The sequence below is a fragment of the Lissotriton helveticus genome, chromosome 9 (assembly GCF_964261635.1).
Source record: "Lissotriton helveticus chromosome 9, aLisHel1.1, whole genome shotgun sequence".
NCBI lineage: Eukaryota > Metazoa > Chordata > Amphibia > Caudata > Salamandridae > Lissotriton > Lissotriton helveticus.
This window is the reverse complement of record NC_136070.1, coordinates 306,691,473-306,715,935: the sequence shown is the minus strand read 5'-3', so window position 1 is coordinate 306,715,935 and position 24,463 is coordinate 306,691,473.

Here is a 24,463-nt window from a genome sequence, read left to right as displayed (position 1 = left end):
ATCTTAGACTCAGATGGTGGGGCATTAATATAAAGGAGGTGTTTGGTGTCCTAGTAAGAGACAACTTATGCCTCTTCAATTCATGCCTGTCTGATACGGCCCCTCATCCCAAGGCTGTCTGTGATTTTGTTAAGATTTGTTCAGCCTCAAAGTCTTTATTATCAGCACCACAAAGGGAAATTAAATCAGACCCAAGATGGTTCAACTCTGAGTGCTCAGCAGCAAACAAAGAATTACACAGGGCATTGTTTTCTAAACCCATCTGTCTTATTGCTGTGAGAGAAGCAAGAAAAAGGTATAAGACAATAATTAACAAAAGGAAAAACAACATCCTTGAAGACCGCTGGGATGTATTAGTTAGAGCAGCTGACCTAAGAAAGGGTGTTGACTTCTGGTCTGCTGTTAAGGAGCTACGAAGTTCAAGCCAATTCCTGACCCCGATCAGTTGTACCATTACAGGTGATGCATGGGTGGACCCTTTCGCTACTATCTATGCTCCACCAATTTTCGGGTCAGTCCCAGTGTTCTTCTCCAAACCACCGAGGGTCGATATAACTTTAGCAGAGGTAGAAGATGGCATTACTCATAGTGCAGGGAACAATGCACTGGGCCCTGATGGTCTACCAATTGGTATTATAAAATTCAATTTGGAAATTTGGGCACCACTCCTCTTAAATGTTTTTAACAATCTTGCGCTTGCACCACTTCCTCCCACCTGGTCATCAAGTATTATCGTTCTTATCTTTAAGAAGGGAGACCGCTCCCAACCGAGCTGTTACAGACCTATCTCCCTCATCGATAATATTAAAAAAATTCTTGGTAGGATTTTATATAATAAGATTTTAAGCTGGACTGAGGACAATGGTATTTTGGAACGCTGTCAATTAGGTTTCCGTAATAGAGTATGAACCATTGAACAGTGTCTCAACCTAAACCTTATCCTAGGCAAATACAATATTGAACGTAAATCAGCACTTTATCTTGCTTTTATGGATCTGTCCTCTGCCTTCGATCTTGTGAATAGATCGAAGCTCTGGACAGCCCTTTTAAATTATGGCCTGGATGAATCTCTTGTGCACTTTTTAGCTTATTTGCACAAAGATCTTAATGCCTGTGTGAGGATTGGCCAGGGGGGTGAAGTAACTAAAGCTATAAAGGTCCACAGGGGGGTTAGACAGGGCTGCGTGCTGGCCCCCCTTCGTTTTATCATCTATATTAACGTCCTGCACAGAGTTAATATCACCAGATAAGCATTTTCCAAGCTAACAGGTTCACATTTTCAAAAATACGGAGTTAAAAACCAATTAATATATTTCATAGAAAATTTACGGCCCATAATCACTGCGTCATCCGCATATAATAAAACAGGGAGGGGTTTTTGGAATTACACATGACATTCCCAAAATAATGGGTAAACCCCTCCCTGTTTTATTATATGCGGATGACGCAGTGATTATGGGCCGTAAATTTTCTATGAAATATAATAATTGGTTTTTAACTCCGTATTTTTGAAAATGTAAACCTGTTAGCTTGGAAAATGCTTATCTGGTGATATTAACTCTGTAGGAGGATGAAATTATCTTTCGCACCGGCACTTTTTTGCGTATAGCTGTTCGAGCAAGACAGTCGATGTTTGATCCATAATTCTGGCTTTTTGTACATGTATCATGGCAATTTATTTATTATTAGGGTGTTTTTAATGTATTGTGTCTTGTTTTTATGTACTGTAATTTTGTGGATACTTGGATATCCGAATAAAGTTTACTGACTGACTGACTGACTGACTGACTGACTGACTGCATTGGTAGTACCTGGATGATTGCATGAGTGCCGGGGTAGTGCCTGGGTGATTGGAGGAGTGCACTGGTAGTGCCTGGGTGATTTTATAACTGCATGGATAGTGCCTGGGTTATTGCATGACTGCATAGGTAGTGCATTGGTGATTGCATGAGTGCAGGGGTAGAGCCTGGGAGATTGGAGGAGTACATAGGTAGTGCTTGGGTGATTTTATAACTGCATGGATAATGCCTGGGTTATTGAAGGAGTGCATGCGTACAGCATGAGTGATTGCACAAGTGCAAGGATAGTGCCTGACTGATTGATGGACTGCATACATAGTACCTCAGTGCATGGATGGGTGCATCAGTAGTGGCTAGGTGATTGCACACTTACAAGTGAGACATATGATGGATGGCTGCTTTATATTTGACTACGCCCAACATCTTGAGTAGTAGCAGAATAGTGAAATTGCAGCACAAAAGTGAGGTTTATGACATGGTGTACACTTTTGTACTGCAGCTTCACCACTCTGTAACGACTCAGGGGGTTGGACGTACCCAAAGATAAAGGATCAAACCTACACATGAGTCTGCTATAAATCTTACCATATTCCTGAAAGTATGTATGCATGTGTCTGTACCTTTTATTAGTACCACCAAATATAAAAGATACATCAAAATAGAGATATAGCTATGTTTTATACATCTACCATCTTCAGATGCATAACAATACATATGCAAGTAGAAACATACACCAATAACAAGAACATGCACACCATTAACATTTTTGAAACCATACTTCACATTTCAAACAGACACCTACATTTACATCATACTCTTAATGGGAAACATCCTTTACAACGCAACTTTTACCACGCAGTGCCTTTACGACGCAACTTTTACAACGCAAACCATTACAACGCATTGCGCTGGGGGGCGCTCTAGGATAGGGAATAGATTTAATTTACTATCCAACACCTTCCCTACTATCCACGGGGATGGAGTTGGAATAGTAAATTAAACTATTCACTATCCGGCGCCCCAAAGCACTATGCGTTGTAAAGGTATTCGTTGTAAATACCGCGTTGTAAAGGCATGCGATGTAAAAGTATGCGTTGTAATGTCATACATCCACTCTTAATGTACCTTTTCACACACTCACACAAACTAGCCTAATTACTAACCTGTTTCCTAACATGTCTTTAAACTCACATTTGTGCTACTGCATAACCATTCTGCAACTACTTATGATGTTGGGCCTAGCCAAATATAAAGTAGCAGTCTATTACATGACTCAGCTATAAGTCTCACCATATTCCTGAAAACATGCATGCATATGTGTCTACCTTTCGAAATCATCATCATATATAAAATAAATAAACACATAGACTGCACTTTACATTTGAAAGACACACCTACAATACTGTGGTGTATTTCAACTGTACCTTTCCACAGATTCATAGAAAGTAGCCTAATCAGTAATCCCTCTGCCAACATGTCTTAAAACTCACTTTTGTTCTGCAGCTTCACCATTCTACGAATATTGGGCCTAGCCAAACATAAACCAGCAACCTATCACAAGTCTGTACCATAACTGAAACCATATTCCTAAAAGTATACATGCTTCTAATTGTACCTATTGCCAAAAGCATAACACATATCAGAATACATGTGCAAGTAGAAACATAGCCACACTCACAAGACCATAACAGCTTTAAATCTTGACAGAGTACACTTAACATTTCAAACACACACCTAAATGTATGCAGCATATTTCAAGTAAACGTTTACACAGACTCTTATAAAGGACCATAATCAATAACTCCTCTCCCAACATTTCTTAAACATCACTTTTCTACTACTGCTGCTTCACTATTCTACAACTAATCAGGTATTGATTATTGCTAACAGCTAAGCAACCCTTCACTTATCTTTGTTGAAAGTCTCCCCATATTTCTAAAGCATGTATGCATATATCTGTACCTTTTCCTAGTATTATCATAAATAAAAAAATAAATAAAAAAGATCTATACCTGTATTTTATAATTCTAGCATCTTTAGAGACATAACAAATATGAAAAATCATCTGCAAGTACAGACATACCAATGTCACAAAACCATGCAGATCTTAAAACTTGAGAAGCTGCACTTCTCATTTCAAATAGACAACTAAAATCATGTGATATATTTCAATCATATCTTTCAACAGACTCATACAAAATACCCTAATCGCTAATTCCTCTGCCAACATGTTTTAAACCACAGTTTTGAGCTGCAGCTTCGCCATTCTGTAACTACTTATGCTATTGGACCTACACAAATATAAACTAGCAACCTTTCACAGGTCTCTGCTGTAAGTCTCACCATATTCTTAAAAGCATGCATGCATATGTCTGTACCCTTTTGCTAGCAGCATCATATATAAAAGTAATATGCAGATAGATGTTACCTGTGTTTTATACATCTATCATCTTCAGACGCATAACACATACCATAATACATTTGCAAGTAGACATACCTCAGTCACAACACCATCCGAAGCTTACAACTTCACAGACTACACTTTAAATTTCAAACAGACATTGGAAATAATGTGGTTTATTTGAAATGTAGCTTTCCACACACTCATACAAATTACTCTAATAAATAATATCTCTACAAACATATCTCAAACTTCAGTTTTGTGCTGCTGCTTTACCATTCTACAACTACTTATAATGTTACACCTAGCCAAATATAAAGCAGAAACCCTTCACAATTCTCTGCTATAAGTCTCACCATATTCCAGAAAGCATGCATGCAAATGTCTGTACCTTTTTTTAGCAGCATCATATACAAAAGAAATATCCTAAATAGATGCATACATGTGTTTTAAACATCTAGCATCTTCAGATACATAACACATTTCAGAATATATCCCCTAGTACAGACTCTCTTCTATGACAACACTATGCACACCTGAAAAATTCACAGAACAAACTTCCAATTTCAAGCAAACACCAAAAATGATGTGGCATATTTCAACTGTACCTCTCTAGAGACTAATAAAAAGTAGCCTAATCACTAACACCTTGTCAACTTCTTCAAAACCACACTTTTGTGCTGCATCTTCACCATTCTACTATTACTCATAGTCTTGAGCCTACCACATTAAAAGCAACAACACCTCTTTGTTATACATCATGCACATTCAAATGTATAGGATATATGAAAATACATATACAAGTAGAGACATGCTTCAGACATAATTGTATGCACACCTTAAAACGTGACAGACTGCACCTCCAATTTGAAATCGACACATAGAATTATTCGGTATTCTTCAAATGTACGTTTTCACACACTAAAACAAACTACCATTATCACTAATCTATCTTCCGATATAGACATATTACTATACAGAATCTATTTCAAACAACATTTAAGTACAATAAAACAAACTACAATACACCGCTATACATTTAATAATATATTTCAAACATCACAGTTCTTGAATAATTTTTGTAGTTTAAAAATTAGGCTAATACATAATACACCTCACAAATTTATAACTTACCTTCCAAATTGATTTGTGGAATATGAAATATCAGAAACTCATAACAAAAATTTTAATGCACCCAATCAATGTAATGCTCTACTCTCAACAAGGTAAAACCAGTAATGGCAAACTTTCCCCCTCTTTCTCCACACAAATAAATGTAAGTAACAAATCACATTGCTTCCTACATAATTTCAAATTGTAAAACACATTTGTATTGGTTAGACTTATTATCCCTTACCAACTGACAAACTAAAAGTGCCCAAACTGGTTCTTGAATTTTCTGGAGTTGTGACTCCACCATGCACCAACCCGATGGAGAAGCAAATCCATACAGGAGTTCAAAAATATATTAGAAATAATAATACCACTATTTTTTAAGACCACACCACTTCTAAAGATAGTACTGACTTGGGAAATCTTGCTTTAATTCCATATCACTTATATGTTCATTACAATTCCATATTTTAAAACCACAGATAACATTCAACCCTTTCCCCATTCTGCTTAATCCAAGTTTCCATAGTAGCAGTTTCTACAAAATTCAACTGAAGAGGCAGGTCACAAGTTCCCCACATTTTCAAGCACAGCACACAAGGTTACAAATGAAAACATCAGGTGTGGTTGACATTTGCAAAATATGACGTTATCCTATCTATTGTACCTTTTAAACATTTTTTACTAACCAATAAGAAACATGCTTTTTAAAGAAAGTAACATGCAACCTATTTTTGAGTGTACAATGTCCTTAAACAGCCAATCAATTCTCTACTTTTTTTAAAACAGCGTCCTTTCAGCCACTTTAGATACCTCTCATTCTCCCAACTGACTACCTCAGCTATATACATATTTTCATTACTTCCAGACATCCCTTCAATATGCTTACCATATTGATTGTTGGACACAGCTATGCTTTCTGGTACAAAAAGTATGCTGAATGCAGAGGTATTGACAAAGACCTAGCTTTGCAAAATGTGGATATTAAATGGATTGCACAGAGAGGATTAAAGTGGCACCAACTGATGCCTTTGGTTAAAAAAAAATCATCTCCAAGCCCCTGACCTCATGATTGTACACTGTGGGGGCAATGGCCTAGGCACATTGACTGGGGTAGGTCTGGAAATGCTAATGAAGGACACCTTTGCACAATTGATGTTGCTTTTACCTGTAATATATGCCAAAGACAGAAATGGAAGAGGTCAAATCAATTCTGTCCACAGATTGAGATATCTACAAAGAATGTCATTAAAGCTGTTTCTGCTTACCTCAGAGACCATAGGTTTGGCTCCATCTATAACCACAATCTATGTTTTGATATGGATGACATCTACAGAAGTGATGGAGTACACTTCACAGATCAAGGAAACAGAGTCTTTCTCAACAACCTAAAGCTGTGCATCAGCACCTACATGTAGCTACAACAAACTCATAATGAAAACAAGGGCTCTCTTTAGAGACACCCTATAACACAATAGTTAATCTAAATTTTTGTTACACATACATATTCTTTTTATTTGTTTGTGGATTTGCGCACCCAACGTGAATCTGCAAAAGAATGAATTCAATGTACTACAACATAATACACTTAATTTTTAATGTTATATATTTTTAACAACTCTATCAATTTTAATCTTATCATTAACTTCGATCACACTACCTCTTTAATACAACTTCACAAATATAATACTACCTTCTAAATTGTATACTACTAAATTATTTATTTGAGGTGAATTCACAAATCCAAAGCAATGTTACATGGGGGTGCCGCACTGAGAGCCGAGTTGGGGTCGGGACTCCAAAATAGAAAGAAAAAAAAATGCACCACTTCCATTATTCGGTATTCACTCTGGGGATACCTCTCTTATTATTATTAAAAAATTCCCTTGGCCACTATTGGCCCCATGGACCCATTCACTGGGGGCCTACAAGCATTTTTTTTGGAGGAGGCCATTTATGGCCTCAGGGACCCCATCCTCCGGGGCATAGCCTCTTTTTTAAATTAAAAAAAATAAATAGTACAGGAGGAAGGCCATGTGGCACCCCTTACCAGAGCCTCAATGTTGGGGACAGCGGGGGAGCCCCAATGCCCCTGTGGTACCAGCCGCCTCCCCCCTCCTGAGGGAGCCGGCATTCCTTTTTGACAAGGGGAGCTGCTAAGATGCAGCTCCCCTTGACCAAAAGTAATTCTGCTTTGCTTCTTGGAACCGAGAGCAGGTTTCCTTCTCTCACATTCAAGAAGCAAAACATTGTTTGCTACGGCAGGGCGGGAACAGTGCTCCTGCCCTGCCATGCAAATGGCAATGTCCCAGGGGTGGGCACCCGGGAACATTGCAGGAGCGGGCCCTGGGAGGTGGTGGTCCCCAGGGCCTTGTAGAGCTACAAGAGGGGGCCCCGTGGCCCCCTCCCAACATGTGATGTTCCCCAGGAGGTGGTGGTCCCAAGGCTTTGTGGGCTTGCAAGGCCCCCATACCTCAAATTATTTAAAGGTCCAGGGAGGTGGTGCTCCCCTGGAATTCAGGGGGCCCCATGCTCCCTCACACATAATAAATAAAGCCCTGGGGAGGTGATGATCCCTGGGGCTGCGGGGCATTTCATTTCAGATGAATTTGCAGACTCAGTGAACATTCAGCCAATCTTGTTTCTTAAATGCTTTTTTTTGCCCCCCCCCCGTCCTCCCCCCCACCGAGCAGGCCCAGGGGGTCAAGGTGTTTCTACCCTGCAACTTTCCTTGTTTTCATCCTTTTTTAACACATTGCTTGTGTCTCAGCATTACAGAGTCACAAGATGGCTGCCAACACTTCCTGGTCTGGAGTGTTGGCAGCCAATCAAAATGAAGATTTTGTTTGGGATTGTGCGCAAATCCTCGCCGCTCTCAGATATCGATATTTTTATTTTTTGATATTTTTCAGTAACTACTGAACGAATTTGCACCATTTAAAAAAGCATGCTTTCTGAACCAAGAGCTTCCTTATTGACAAATTTGGTGTAATTCCTTTAAGCAGTTCCGGCGGTAGCCGTGTATAAAGTTGCTATGAAAATTAACATGGGGAAAACGCATTTTGGGACCCCCCTTTTTTCTCGCCCCCCACCTGACGAATGACCCCGTACCTTTATAGACAGGAGCTGACCTGATTGAACCATTAGTTTTGAAAATTTTGCGAAGATTCGTCAAATGGCGCCAAAGATATTGGCAAAAGAAAGTATGCTTTTTGAATAGAAAAATGGTCATAACTATAACTACCTACTGGCGGCCACTAGTAGGTAATTTATATTAATATATATATATCTATATATCTATACATATATATTTATAGATAGATAGATAGATAGATAGATAGATAGATAGATAGATAGATAGATAGATAGATAGATAGATAGATAGATAGATAGATAGATAGATAGATAGATAGATAGATAGATACATCACTATTTTAAACATGTTTTGTTAGGAGAGATGAAGGCAGTGGGGTAACAAAAGCCCCTGCAGCCCTAACTCTACGGGGGCCACTCTAGCACTGTGCATGGGATGGCTTGAGAGCTCCAGACTGGAGTGTGGTTGGCACCCTCCATGCACTTTGCATTGGATGGAAAGAGGAAGTTAGATGTTTCATATTGAAGAAATGTATGTTTTTTGTTTTTCACCCAGTTTTACATCCCCATATAGGTTGTGTTTGTTTGTGCACACCAGGAGGGTTTTTTTCACCATAGATTTAAAAATAACTTCACAAAAATTATTTTAAAGACTTTTTTAAATCTATTTGAAATCAAAGCAATATTTTAATTTTTGGGCATTGTTTTTTTTAAATTTGCTTCCATTTTAGAAGAATAATAGAATGTCTTTGAAGAAAAAAAAACTGGATTTTTGGAATTGTTTCTATTTTTTCCTATTTTCACGTTTTGGTAATATACTGTTTTTTACTTTTTTCTAAAAAAGGTTTTTGGGCGTTTTGAATTTGGGATTACCTTGTTTGTTGATTGCTGAATGGACCATCAAAAATGTTGTTTAATCAAAATATTTACTTAATGGGTTTCTATGGACTTGTGTCCCTGTCTTTGAATTGGTGTATTTTGTGGGACTGTTGGTGGGAGGTTTATTAAAATGTCACCAAGATTTGAAAGAGGAAGACGCTACAGGTAGGGACTATGATTTGTTTTTAAATTTGCAAAAATGTAATATAAAAAATGGCAACCTAATTTGACAGGAGAGTATTAGTTGATGTTCGTAGTGTAAAATGTATGCAATACTGTCAAGGTAGTCTGAAGCTCCACTTAATGGAAATTGATAAATCTTTGACAATACTCTTTCTCAAATTTCTTCACTTTTTATTTAAATGTGAGGATTCAGATTACCTGTCAATGAGTTTGCCTTCCTCATTTCCTGAAAACGTTCTTTTTTCAAAATCTTTAGGAAATGATAGATGCTGACATTTGCCAATTGCATTGTTGAATTAATTATGATAACCCTCTATGGCATTATTGGTATTTGCACCTCCTTCTAAGCAAGTCAAATAACAGTAACCTCCTGTGCCCTGACCTGCTTAGATGGCAAATCCATGAATCTTCGAAGCAATGTTAAAGTGAAGCCACGTTTTCCACATTTTGTAAAAAGTATTCATATTGCATATTTTAAGTGTAGAAGTCATCCACACACTCAGGAGGTACACAGGACAAAGCTGTTAGTTTCTTTAATTTATATTGCAGTTTGCTATTTGACATGTAATCCTCAACTAAGGAAGTTTTCCAAATTTTTTGCCAATATGCCTGGGAAACGTGACAAAAACATCCTTGAATTTGTGTGTTTGGATATATTTTAGTTACTGTAGTAATCATATTAATCATTTGTTACACAAAGTCAAATATTATTTTCCTAGGACTTTGATTGATTGTTTTAAACTTTACTACTTATAAAAATTCAGTGTAAATTGTGGATTGTTTGCCAGGAAGTAAACAGTAAACTAATGGGATGGTTGTGTTATTAACTTTAGGATGATTAGTATAAATTCTGGAAAAGAAATGGAGAGTAGATTTAAAAGTTCCATCCTTCATACCAATTTCACTTTTCTCCAGGTAAGGGTGTTATGCGCTGTACATAATATTAGTATTGATTACAGTGGGTTTTCGTTATCACAGAGTAGAAAAGTTCATTAGTGAAAGAAACAGTAAATTCAGGGGGACCGTTAATCTTAGAATAGGATTGAGGAGTTACTCCTTAGGGATTACTCACCTGTTTTTGTCTTTGAACCATTTTCCTTAAATATGGGATGGTGGGCATATTACTGGTAATGTGCATGGGGATGTTCTGGGCTACCTCCCTCAAAACTGACCACAGGGTTTATTGGAGGTGGCCCCAAGTGTCGTAATCTGTTGAATACTTGTTCTAACGTCAATCTTGATTGCAGAGTCAGAGAAGTTATGCTTTGTAATTCTTTCTACTGTATCACCAAGACTAACCGCTCTGCCTTTGCAATGGGGTGAGAAATATTCAACGCACCTCCAAAGACTCCTGGGCTCATTTAATCTCTCCTTGCAATACATGTAGCCACCTTACTTTAATATTCTATTGCCATGGATAGACTTGATGTACCTAACTTGCCTTGCATTTTCCATTTTTCTTTGATCTGTAGAAAAAAACAGAAAATAAATAGATGAGTTTATTGCAAAAATATTGTGATTTATTTTTTTCGTTGAAATTGGTCTTGCTATGATAAAAAAATGATAAGCTTAACTGATGCAGCCTATTGAGAAATTTTTTTTAATAACCTTTTTTGACTTCTGTGAAAAGAAAGTCATTATTAGTGGACATTTACGAAAGGAAGCTCTATATAGAATGCTAGAGGGCAGGTGAATTGCTATGTGTGCAGTTAATATCTTTGGTGACCATGTTTGTTATCGTTTTATTTGATGGCCCTCCTTTCCACTGTTATCAAATGCTGATTTTGCTCAGGTGATAAACAAAACATTAACGGGTTAAATTCTTTAGGGAATGTTGCTATTTGTAACATTGGATTGGCTGGCAGGAAATTTCAGCTAAAACTATGTCTAAGGATTAGAAGGTCGGGAATGTTACATGCATTTTTTGAATTTACAAGTTTTGGCATACATCCTAAACCTCATATTAAAATTGCCCCCTCAAGCTACCAACTACATTATCAAATAAGCACATTTCTTGATCTGCCCTTTTAATAATGAAGCCCCTGGCCCACAAAATATGTGTTGCGAAGGGGGGCGCCCCTCCAAGCCTGCCACCGACCCTGGGGACTTCATTCCCCATGGCCCAAAGTGAGCAGTGTTCTGGGGACCTCATTCCCCGGCACACTGCAGTTTCCTGCCAGGGGAAAGGAAAGTCACAAAAGCTCACACTCCCCTAGAAATAAGACTTTGTTCCAGCACAGAAAAATACTGCTCCCACCCGGGTGGGAGCAAAGTGACTGAGCCGGTTCTCACCAGCATGATAATGGATGCTGGCTGGTGAACCAGTAGGTGCAACGAGGTATTGGGACTCCCCCCACAGCTCCGAACTAGAAAAAAACACATGATGCCCAAGATGGGCACTGGGGCACACATTAAAAACATAACAGAGTCCAAAGAAGAAGTAGAAATGAATGGCAGGAGCTGCATATAATATTCACTGATCCTGCAAAGAGCTCTCTTAAAAAGTATATTTTTTATTCTTGGTGGTGCCCCTAGAATTGGAATAGGCACCAGAAAACATGTTTTTAATATTGGAACGCAGCAGGACGAATAGCAGAGTCCCCCAGCAAAAACATAGTAAGTATCCTAGGGCATTGAATCCATTACCCAAGGAAAGCTTGCCATTTCTTTTAAAGCACTACAAACTGGAACTGTCTGCTCTACAGCTGGAGCACAGGGCCCCCTTGTGATTGGCTCTTTGGGTGCACTTTCTGGCCTGAATTTGTTTTTTTTTAAATGGCTCAGATACATTTTTCAAGTTAAAAAAAAGTCCTTTAATGAAAATAAACTCACTATGTTTAAAATCACTATTACTAAACATTGCAATGTGTGAATTCATGAACTATGCATTTAATTATATTTATTGGTTATGTTTTGACAAAGCCAAAAGGTCTGCTTTATAGATGTTGATGTGTTTATCATTTGATAAACTCAAATAGGCCCAGCTGGTATTATTTAGGTTATTTGAGCCAGTAGGTCTGCCTTACTTAAAATTATACATTTTATATTGTTACTTGAGATATCTAGCAATGGGGGTTGGGAGCAGGACTGCCACAGGTCAGGTGCTGTGCCCAACCTTATGTTGCGCACAACCGAAGGCCACTGGGCAGCCACATAGGAGATTGGGAGCAGGACCTGCCCACAGCCTAGGCCTAGTGCTCAAACCCATGCTGCATATGGTGATGAATAAATGAATGTTAAAGTTAGGTGAATGCGTGAGGACAAGTTATAGTTACTTTATGGTGAAAGTTATAATTACTTGATATAAGTATGATAGGAGAATTTCAATAGTTATGTTTGTTCAAAATAGCATACAATTGACACTTTCACATAACTAAAATGTGCCTTTAACTTTTGGTTTTTTCATTGAATATATATCTTCAAGATATGTAGAAGTGAATTAAAAATTGTAAAAGTAAAATATGTTGGCAGGTTGCTATATTTCTTTTAAATATTCTGACATCCCTAGAGGGGCAGTGCTTTCTCTGATCTTAAGTTGTTGCACATTGTGATCAATGTTCTTCCAGTGAGCTTCTCCTACAGGTTTGGAACGGCTTGTGGAAAGGATTGCTGGTGAAGAGCAGGAATAGTCATCTGACCATAAAAAAAGGTGGAAATCCAGTACAGTAATGCTCAGAATAGCTATGCTCAGAGGTATTATAAACAAAGTCTACCATCTAAATATTATCTAACCGAGATTGTTTATATTTGTGTTTCTATATATATATAACCAATAGACTAATTTGCAGAGGAAACAGCAAAGAAGATAATGTTTAGATTAATATCAGATTGAGCAGATTCACACGTAGAGACAGTTGCTAGTTTACAAAATGGTAAAAGAGGACAAGAAGACAATAAGAATATGATGTATGATATCAGACATATTTGCAGTAGAGTATTGCCCTGTTTAGCTGCTTTGCTGCTTTGTTAGTTAAGTAACAATTGCCTAGACTGTATTAGTGGGGGTTAAAGAGCATTGCCTTGAGACTTGATCCTGGAAGATGGTGGACTTTCTTAGTCTGAATGCCACTAACGCATACAATCATAATAATAGGACAAGTAAAAGTAGATCTTGCTTCCTAGTGTGTAGTATTTCTGCCAAAGGTGAATGACAGTGAGTCAACTACTGCTATCAACACACAGATTATTGATTATGAAACATCAATTTATGAACACATTACATACATAACTTCCTGAAGGTCTCACGTCCTAGTTTTAAGAGACTCAAATGGGGAGGCTGTTTTTCCTCTGAAGCCCTGGCTTTCTGGAACAGTCTGCCTATAAATATTAAAGCTGCCCCCACATTACTGAGCTTTGTGAAACTAACAAAAACCTAGCTTTTTAACCTTTAGTCCTCCTCTGATCTCACCTTCACTGCTATTCCCAACTAGCGCCAAGACACCAATGGGTATTTGAGCGCTTTAGAAACATTTTAACATAACATAACATAAGTAGACTCTGGACATAGACACTGTGCAAACTTTTTAAACTTATCACACTTGTAAGAAATACTTTCTGTTGAGTGTAAGATGTTCTTTTACATATTCTTATATATCCCCGACACTTGCAATATGTCTCCGTAAGCAACACTTACTTTTTTCCATTTCTGGTGTCCCATATATACTTCTGTAGGGCACAGCATGCCGGAGTCACCATTTGCGGCGCAATAATCACAAAATGATAATACAATATGATGCGGTTAGCACTAAGACAAATGACCTATATGATGCACTGGTGTGATATTTTGATCAAATCCTGACAGTACATTATCTGACTTGGCTGCTGTTAAATTCCCAGTGTATTAAGTTATACGTTATTCTTTCCTCATACTATTTTCAATGAAATTCTGACTAAATCGTAACCATTTTAGCCTCGTCCTCAGTTATTTGCACGACTTGCATGCATACAATGAGCTAGCAGTCTTTGTCTTATTCGTAGTTGGCAAATTTCACTACAATCAAAATCCCAGTCATATTTTTTACTAATAAACGCACTTCACAGGCTCCACAGAGAGGCCAAAGACTGAGTGAATGATCATCTCATCATCAAGGCAAGGTGTTTGCACGTTGTTGAGGTGATGATTGCAATGGCTCACTTCAGTCTAAAATTAGAAAAACATGACACAACTAATAATTAAACACACATATGCATAGAAAAGAGTCATTGTGCGGTGGACAGTAAGTGCCCACGTGAAAAACCACGATCAGTTGATGAAATTCACAAAGAATGTCAGTCGGAAAGCAGACTTAATGTCTGACCTTGCAGGAGGTCTGCTGAAGATACTATCACTGAGTGGGCGTGCTCCTCTCATACCTGAATTCATTTGAAAATAAACAATCTTCTATATAGAGAAAAATTCGGCTCACGTAGAAAAGGATACACATACAATTAAGGGGAAAAAAGGCTAGTATTGGAGAAAACTATCTTTTTATATAGAGTTATTTTAATGTTAACATTTCAAAAGATGCAAATGTATTTCAGGTCTCACCAAGGTCATGGAGAACAATAAATCAGATGGACTTTTTGGGTCTCGCTGGCAAAATGCATCCGCAAGGATGCATGTGTCCAGCTGGAGACGTATAGCGATCAGTCTGGGGGGAAGGAGGACAAGAGGGTGTACAAGCTTTTTTTCCTGGATTCGTGTGCGCGAACGCGCACGTCGCGTCCCGCGCCGTACACATGCGCGCGCAGACAGACACTCGCTCACACACACACCCCCTCCCCCACAGTCACACACACGCACTTCAAGACACATACACACACACACGCACGCACGCACACACACATACACAGCCCGCCTCCCCCGCACGCGCGCGCGCGCACACACACACATTCTTCCCCCCCCCTGCAGCTCAGCAACCCACTCACCGGCTTCCTTCGTGCGGCAGCTCTCCTCAGCTGCAGGGCCCGGCAGCAGGACTCTTCTTCCCTCCTTCGGCACCGGGGTGCAGGGTAGGCTCCTGCCTGCTCCGGTGCTCCAAACAATCGCGGCTCTTCCGTGGGAGGCGGGGTAGGCTCCCGCCCTCCTACTTCCTGTATCCGGTTGTCGCACCGGCCTGCCTGACTTCCTGGTCGCAGGCCGGCAGAGTGACGAGGATGTTTGATTTGCGGTATTTATTTATTTATTTATGCATTTTTATATAGCGCGGACTTTACCCGAAGGCGGTATTTATTTATTTATGCATTTTTATATAGCGCGGACTTTACCCGAAGGCGGTATTTATTTATTTATGTATTTATGCATTTTTATATAGCGCGGACTTTACCCGAAGGCGTCAGAGCGCTTCACATTAGGAACAGAAATGAAACATAATGAGAAACATTACAAAAGAACAGGTTGCAAAAACATACGTTACTTACATAAGGTAATAGTGACAATTGTGAGCAAACAAAATACATGAGGTAGTAAAAACTATGAGCAACCAAAAATACATGAGGTAGTAAAGGTAATAGTGACAATCGTGAGCAAACAAAATACTTGAGTAAAAATTGTGAGCAACCAAAATACATGAGGTAGTAAAGGTAATAGTGACAATCGTGAGCAAACAAAATACTTGAGTAAAAATTGTGAGCAACCAAAATACATGAGGTAGTCAAAAGTGCACAAGAGGAAATGAAAGTGACAAGTGTGCAGTTATAAGAGAAAACAGAGTATAATTAGAGGTATAGTCCTGCAATAAGTGCTAGACACTCAGGCTCAGGAACAAGCGTTACATGGGCAAGGTGGCACTTGTGCAAGTATCAAAGGCAAAGACATGTGAGAGGTAGCAGCCGTGTGTTGCAAGGGCAGAGTGGTGTGTGCATGTTACAAAAGGGCACCGAACACCAGTACATGGAAAATACTGCAAAAAGGCAGACCCTCCAATCACAGGCATACACTGGGAAGGCACTTCCATGGTCATGGAAAGTAGAAATTATCAGTAGTGGGAAGTCTTCCTCAGAAATAGCAAGAGGACGTGAATTACTTTTGGAGGTGTCTCTGGAGGAGGAGAACTTTGAGGTCCCTTTTGAAGGCCTGGGAGGAGGCGGTGGTCCGGAGCTTTTTTTTGTCCTCTCGCGGTTTGTAAATACAAAACATATTGCATTACAAATGCTATAGGTATCACATTTGCGAAAGTTATAACTATTGGCATTGTAAATGACGAAGCTATTAATTTAGCTATTTAAAAAAAAAGAAACATAAATAAAAACGTTGCCATTTACAATACCAATAGCTCAAACTTTCCTAATGCGAGACCTATTGCATTGCAAATGCTTGTTATATTTCCCCTTGATATTTTAGGACACTAGATAAAGAGAGATCCAAGTGGTTTCCTATCAAGAAATGTTCTGCTGCCCTGGCCTTTTTATCTCCGTGTCCTTGTTTACAAGGAAAAACAACATTACTTAGTTATTCGCCTTAAAGCTTATTTTTGGGGAATTCTATTTCCAAGCATGTGAAGACTTGAAGCCTATAACACAATCCATATACACAATATTATATAATGTCCGTGGGGGAGGGGGATACCTAAGAAGGAAGCTATTGTGACTGCTTACTTCATAATGACTACAGGATGCAAAAATGTGTTGCGAAATTGAGTAGTTTCTCAGTGGCAGATTAACAAGATTAACAAGAAAGTGACGCATCTGTAGAGATGCGTCACTTTCCATGCGCCACCCCGAGAAACCCTTGCGCCATTGCGCAAGGATTGACAGATGTGTCAGAAATACTGACACAACTGTTGGCGCAAAAGTCACTCATTGCTGGAGTCGTGTCGCAAGCACAACACAACTCCATCAGTGCATGGGCAGCCCTATCCTCATTGAGCTGTGTCAATCCGTACGAGTTTTGACGCAGTGGCGTCCTAGAAGTGGCGTAGTGAAACCTTCTACGATGCTTTTTTGTGTGGGAAAGCCCTCCCAGCCTACATTATACCTAAAGCAGTTATAATGTGACACAGGGCTTTACAACGTGATGCATCTCCCTAGATGCATCACATTGTAAATGGGCTGCATTTTTACGATGATGCTGTGTCACAAAACGACGCAAGGGGCACATAAATCTGCCCCTTATTCTTTGCAGCGCTGTGGCATTTCTTACATTCAACCTGTTGTGTAATTTACTTGAATGGGAAATTTCCTATTGGATTTCTGCATCCACAAGTAACACGGTAATACTACGCTTTGGAATTTGCTGGAGCTACAACTGTGGTCCCCCTGAGTAGAAACATGCATATCTATGTCTTCTGCTGTAATCTTGAAGTGAAGGCCTTAGTAAAAGACAACCAAGGGGAGCTACAGTGCAGAGATGCTTGTGAGAGGCTGAAACCTTCCCTACTTGTGGTGGCTGGAAGGAGACAGAGAGAGTTTCCTGTGTTACAGCAAAATGGAGCCCTTGCCTGACCAGGAAAAATGGCTCCTTTATTGGTTTAAGTACCAGTATATTTTGTCCAACAAGTCTTCTGCCCTTAGAATATAAAAGACTTTCATCATGAAAGTAAGCCTGGAAAGTAATATGATTCTGTCTCCATGATCAACATAAATGTACAGCAGGATGCTATACCACTGGATTGCATATAAATTGAACTATCAGCACATTCTAACTCACATTCTATAAACAAGCTGAAGATACATTAGATTTTGATTTGCTTACATTAATGGGATAAGTGCTAATTCACAAACTGAATTCACTGGATGGTGAATTTTGCATTCTTGCTTATTCTTACAGTTCATATATTCTCTCAGAATTACACATGGGGGCCGATTACCTTAGGTCAGAGGCTTTATGACCAACATCTTTGTCTTCAATTCCCACCGGCTGATTATGATACAGCCGGGCGGAATTGAAACCAGACGCTCATTCTGGCTGGCTTCTGATGGGCTCAAGAGCCTGTCGGTCAGTTGGAACCGACCCGTAATCCAAATAGACAGTGGTTTACAACGTCCGGATTACAATGTACGGTTTCCAGGAGGGTTTCCATGCCGGCCTTTCTGACATAGAAACCCTGTCGGAAAGCATGTTTAGGTGCAACTAGCAGGGCTCCCTTTCCCTTGCGGCCTCCAGTTGGGAGCCCGTTGGTGCCTTTCAGTTAATCCCTGCTCCCTGTGGCAGGCACCTTGAGGTGCCTGCCATGGGGTGCAGGGATTAACACATCCTCACTTTCCCTATGGGAGCATGTACTACGGCCGGTTTATTGCTGTTACACATGCTGCCGTAGGGAAATGTGGGAATGTGATCGCACCATGTCGGTTGCATCATAATCAGATGGTCTGTACTGCCGACTGGAGTTCGTTCAGCTCCATTTCCGCCATGGTGTTGGTCAGAGGAATGTCCGACCAATATCGTAATAGACCCCATTGTTTATATGACCGGGAACAGTAGTACTTAGGACTCTCTACTTCATTATCAGAAACACTATCCAAAGTTCTCCAACTATGCATCTCCTAGTGTGTGGGCAGTGATACCAATGCATAGTACCTTTGTGATACACAGAGATAGAGGTTAGGAGCATGAGAATGCTAAACTACAAAGTGGGTCACATTATGTTACAGACTGGTAAGGTATAAGGTACCAAGAAATGGACAGGAGCAAGATGGATGACATGGAATTCTGCTGACTGCTCTCCAAGTGACTTCTTGCAGGAGCATTTTTTTAAACAAGTGGAAATCTTGCACTTTCTGTTCATGGAGAACAAGAGGAAAAATAGTCTTTCTGCTTAAGGCTACCCAATCGAGCTTGAAGATTTATCTTAGATCCTGGAGAAGTGTGCAGATCATTCTTCTCGGTCAGGAAATTGGATTCCATATTTTTGTGGTCCCACATTGCTTGGATAAGGGGTACCTCTGAAGATTTAGAAGCACAATGTTTGTTTTTTGCCAAAAGAGCATGTGCCAGTGGAGTAGCCAGTCCATGAAACTCAGAGGTGAGATCAGCATTGAGAAAATACCAATGACATCTGCGACAGTCCTTGTTCGGTCTCTGAGAGTGCCAACGATTCTGACTGGATCTCATGCAAATAAGACAGAACTGGTCATACTAGGCATTGAGTATTTCCTCTGGAGGCTAGAAGGGTTGGGGGATTCTTTTGTTACTGGGGGCTGGTTTTGTAGCAGTGCAACAATTTTAACCACATATATATCTACTGTTATATCCAACTTTTTCAGGCAAAAATAAAAGTGTCATGATAACTCTGGTGATTATTGTACCAGCTGGAGGTACATTGGAATTTTGTATAGTGGCAGTTTTGACTCACCATGTTATGGAACAGAGCACTTAGCAGTGTAATTGATGAAAAGCAGCTATCACGGTTCCCAGTAGAACTTAGGTCCTTATGGCTGATAGTATGAGTTGAAAGAAGCAAGCTGGTCTGATGCTCCTGCAAAAGGAGATGCAATATCAAGAAGGGTTTTTTGGAGTCCCACCATAAAACATGTTAATGAGCTAGTAAGCCAATGTTGCTTTGTTTTAATAAAATTATACCCGTAGCCTGGGACAGCCTGGGACAGCACCTGATGGCCCCCCCACCCTCGGGAACCCACCCACCCGACTGACCACACTCGTAACCTCGGCATAATCCTCGATTCCTCCCTCTCCATGAACTGCCAGATCAACGCTGTCACGTCCACCAGCTTCAACTGCTTCTGCATCCTCCATAAGACCTTCCAATGGATCTCCCCGACTGCAGAAATACCGTCACACACGCACTAATAACCAGCAGAATAGACTACGGCAACGACCTCTACGCCAGAATCAACAAAACTCTTCTACACAAACTCCAAACGGTCCAGAACGCCACAGCCTGGATCGTCCTTGGACACCACGCTACGAGCACATGACCCAACTCCACTTGTGACCCGTCGAGAAGAGAGTCACTTACAAACCTCTCTCCCACGCCTACAAATCCCTCCACAACATTGGACCCAAATACCTCAACGACCGAGTATGTTTCCACACACCCAAGAGGAAGCTCGGCTCTGCCAACCTAGCCCTGGCAGAGGTCCCCTGCATCTGCAGAAACAGAACCGGCAGGGGAGCGTTCTCCTACATCGCAACCAAGACCTAGAATGAGCTCCCGGTCAACATTAGACACTCCCACACATTCAGGAAGGACCTCAAGGCCCGGCTTTTTGACTGACTCGGACCTGCTCCCCCCACGCGCCTTGATACCCTCACGGGTGAATAGCGCGCTCTACAAACCACTGCTTGATTGATTGATTAAACAGAACTATTTAACAAAGAACTTCCTTGATTTTTGTATAAAGCAAATGATAATGAATTGAATGATCTTTCCCTCTAACATCGTGGGTACTGGTAGACAAGAAGAAAAACTTTCTACCGGATGTTAAGCATTTAGCATTTACATATAGCACAGTACACCGTGTAGAGTGTAGCTGTATGGTTGGAAATGTATTCTCTTTCATTTATTCCTATGCTGGGAAGTGTTTCCATGTGCATGAAGACCACAGGGGTGTGGTTATTGTGTTATGGGATGCTGTGCTTAGCAGTGTGATGAATGAAGAAGTAAGAGCAGCAGGCACACAGATTATCGTTTTCAGTAAGTTGGCAGACTTTTGCAACTCTGTTGGTTCATATTTGTTGTTTTTTATGGTCACAGTCCAATTAGCTGTACTGGGTTTCCATTCTGAGATATTTGGTTTAAAGTTTATGATCCTGAGCTGACATAGGTTGGTCAGAGAAATTGTTGAGAGATCAGTTGAGATGGATGATAGTTGAATTACAGTAAAAGACAAATGATTTTTTCCTTTGGGCTAAAAGACCACTTGAAAATTAATTGAATAAATAGCACTTGTGAGATGAGAAAAAAACAACCAGTTTCTATAAGTAACCTAGCTAGTAGTTCTATTAGTTACACGAATGCACCCCATATCCTGTTTAGCATTTCCTGCAAGACTGTTTCTGCTTGGGTCGTGCAGGGGTGGTGATTTAGGGTTTAGGGTAGGGCAGAGTAGTGTTACATACCTTACACACTTTTACCAGGTGTATGCCTTTACCGAGCATGCCTTTGCATTGTTATGGTATGCATGGTAAAGGCATATGCGTGGTAAAAGAATACTTCGCGTGGTAGGTACATTGTAAGTGTACTAGAATAGTAATACCCACATTGTGATGGCACGTGTGGCATTAACATGCATAGTAACGTCCTTGGGCCTAACTTAGAGCTGACTTACATGTACGGAAAGGAAAGGGTAGGTCCTTTCAAGTGGGTGCACTTAAGTGGCCATTAAAAACTGCCTGAGCTGATACTGCAGTGGCAGGTCTGAGACACATTTAAAAGGCTACTTGTGTGGGTGGCACAATCAGTGCTGCAAGGCCACTGGTAGCATTTGATTTACAGGCCCGGGGCACACAGAGTGCACTTTACTAGGGACCTACTTGTAATTCAAACAATCCAATTATGGATAACCAATCAGAATCACAATTTACACAGGGAACAAATGCACTTTAGCACTGATGAGCAGTGGTAAAGTGCCCAGAGTACTATAGCCAACAAAAAGAGGGTCAGAAAAATGGGCAGCAAAAGGCAAACAGTTTGGAGATAAACCTGCAAAAAGGGCCAGTGCGACAGAATCTAATTGTCTGACCAAATCTTCTCAAATAGCTGCTCATTTGTCTTTAACAATTCTTTAGTTACTGCACAATCGTGTACTCGAAAAAGAGGCTTAGAACGTATTCAGAGACACCTTCTTTAACGTATAATGTGGATGTCATCTGTCTAATTCTAAAAGCCTTTTGTGAACCAGTTTTGAAAGTGTTCGTCCATGTCTGGTATTCTGAAATCATTGATTCTCAGTTGTAAATGTATGTATTCTCACTTGCTTCTAAGGGTAAATAAATCTGCTCTGAGAGGAAGTGAGAAGTTGTTTCAGGGAAGGATTGCCATAGAAAGTTTGCAAATACAAATCTAAATGTTAGTAGCCATCAACACCTTTTTTCACTACCTATTACCAGTATGGACATGGTCAAAACTTTACTCATTAAAGTCAAGGAGTAAATCCACTTCCACAATCGCAATGTAGAGCAGTGCTGTGGTGCGGTGGGGCGGGCGGGGGTGGAGGAGGCTGGGAGTAGTAAACTATGGAATACGGCCAAACGGAGGTAAGTAAACAAACTACCCCCAAAACTGGTGGCAATGTTGGGTAACATATTTCGCACAAGGAGCAAAAATGTCTTCTGTGTATAGAAAAAATCTAAAGTGCAATTATACTATTGGAAGGTATGTATGCTTGATTACAGGTACACATGCATGCATGCATGTGAAAAACCAACATGTGTGAGTAACTCAGAATGTACAAAAGAACTGCAGAATTACTCAAACAAAACTGTGACTCTCATCGCCTTTGAGGTACATTCCTTGGATCCTGAAAAGGTGGAATGTGCTTGAAATATAGGTATAATACTACTGGAGTAAATGTCTGACTTTTTAAAATGTATGTGTTGTTAGGTCCTTCGGCTCGCTGTTTTACCCAGCCAATGCCAACTCACTCTTTCCAAAGTTATGGTTGCTATTTACATTATTCTAAATTCATCACTAGTGAAGCACCGGTGCTAGTCCATACAACTGCAATTCAGATTTAGATACTAATAAAAAATTATCAAATGTTTTCAGCGGCAGTTATATCTCTCTGGTACGTTTAATGGTGTAATTTTAGTTCATATAATGTGTAAGGAATGTATGTTTCTTCACTGGAGAAAGCTCAGAAGGTGATGAGAAATTATTTGTTCTTGTGGCCTTATCTGTCAGGATTTGGCCAAAGTAATATTTGTGCTTTTAGAAATTCATCACATTAGTGCCAATAAGGTAGGCAACACATCTATGGGACTCGGTTTCACCATGGACATTAACATAGTATTATAATATACTTTATTCACAGATCATCCATTGAGGAAGGAACCATGAGGGACCGAAATGCATTGGGCAACGCTTATGGAATTGTTGTAATAATATTCATTTAATGCATCTTGTACATAGGATAGCAATGAAAAGTGTAGAGAATACAACCTGATTTTTTCAACTGTCATGAATACTATGCAGCAAACTGTTTGATATTATCGTTTACATTTATGATCAATACAACAGTGTGAAAATTCAACATTGTGGAGACTATGATTATTGAGTATAGGTGTTAATGCACCGAGTGAACAGTGCGCGACTTACACAAACTACATAGTTTGCGAATAGTTTTGATTTCTACACTCACAAGGGGTGACATCCCTTGTTAGTCGCAGCACCATTTGAAATATTGAGAAACAGCATTAATCAGAGATAACACGAGTGCTCCCCACATTTTGTATAGTGTTCTTTAGAAATTCCTGGGCATAAAATAGTTCCGAATATGCAACACGTCCTGCCATGGACTTTACATTTGTGGAGCATTGTAAGACCTGTCAGCCCTACGGTGATCTTACCCCGTTGTTTTCCCTTTTCGCCTCATTTTTGCCACCATCTTTTTGTTGGACCTAGGCCTCTGTCCGCCTTACCACTGCCAAACAGTGCTGAGGTGCAGGTGCTCTCTCCTAATAAAATGGCTGCCACAGGCCCCTACTACTGCAGAGTGGCCATTGAACATACACGCACTAGTAGTTAGGAGCAGGCTGGGATATACTGCTACTGTATCTTTGCCGTCCCACCTTTTTGTCTCATAGACCGACATGTAGAAGCTCCTGGAACCTTCCAGCCCAGAGAGGAGATATGCTTTGTCGCCTTTCAGAAGGGCATCCTGACCTAGGGGTATAAAGGAAAGGAGGGAAACCTGACTTGTCAGTTGGGGCACCACTGGACCTGGGGGAACCTCTGCCGGAGTATAGGCAGTTGGGTCTAGGGGGGAACCTACACTACTGAGACTGACTGAGCTTCGTCCCTGCTTTACCCAAAATAGCTGAGGGACTCTACCAGTCTGCTGACCTTGCACAGTGAGGGGAAGCCCAGGAGACCAACTCCAGTGTACTGCAGGGAAC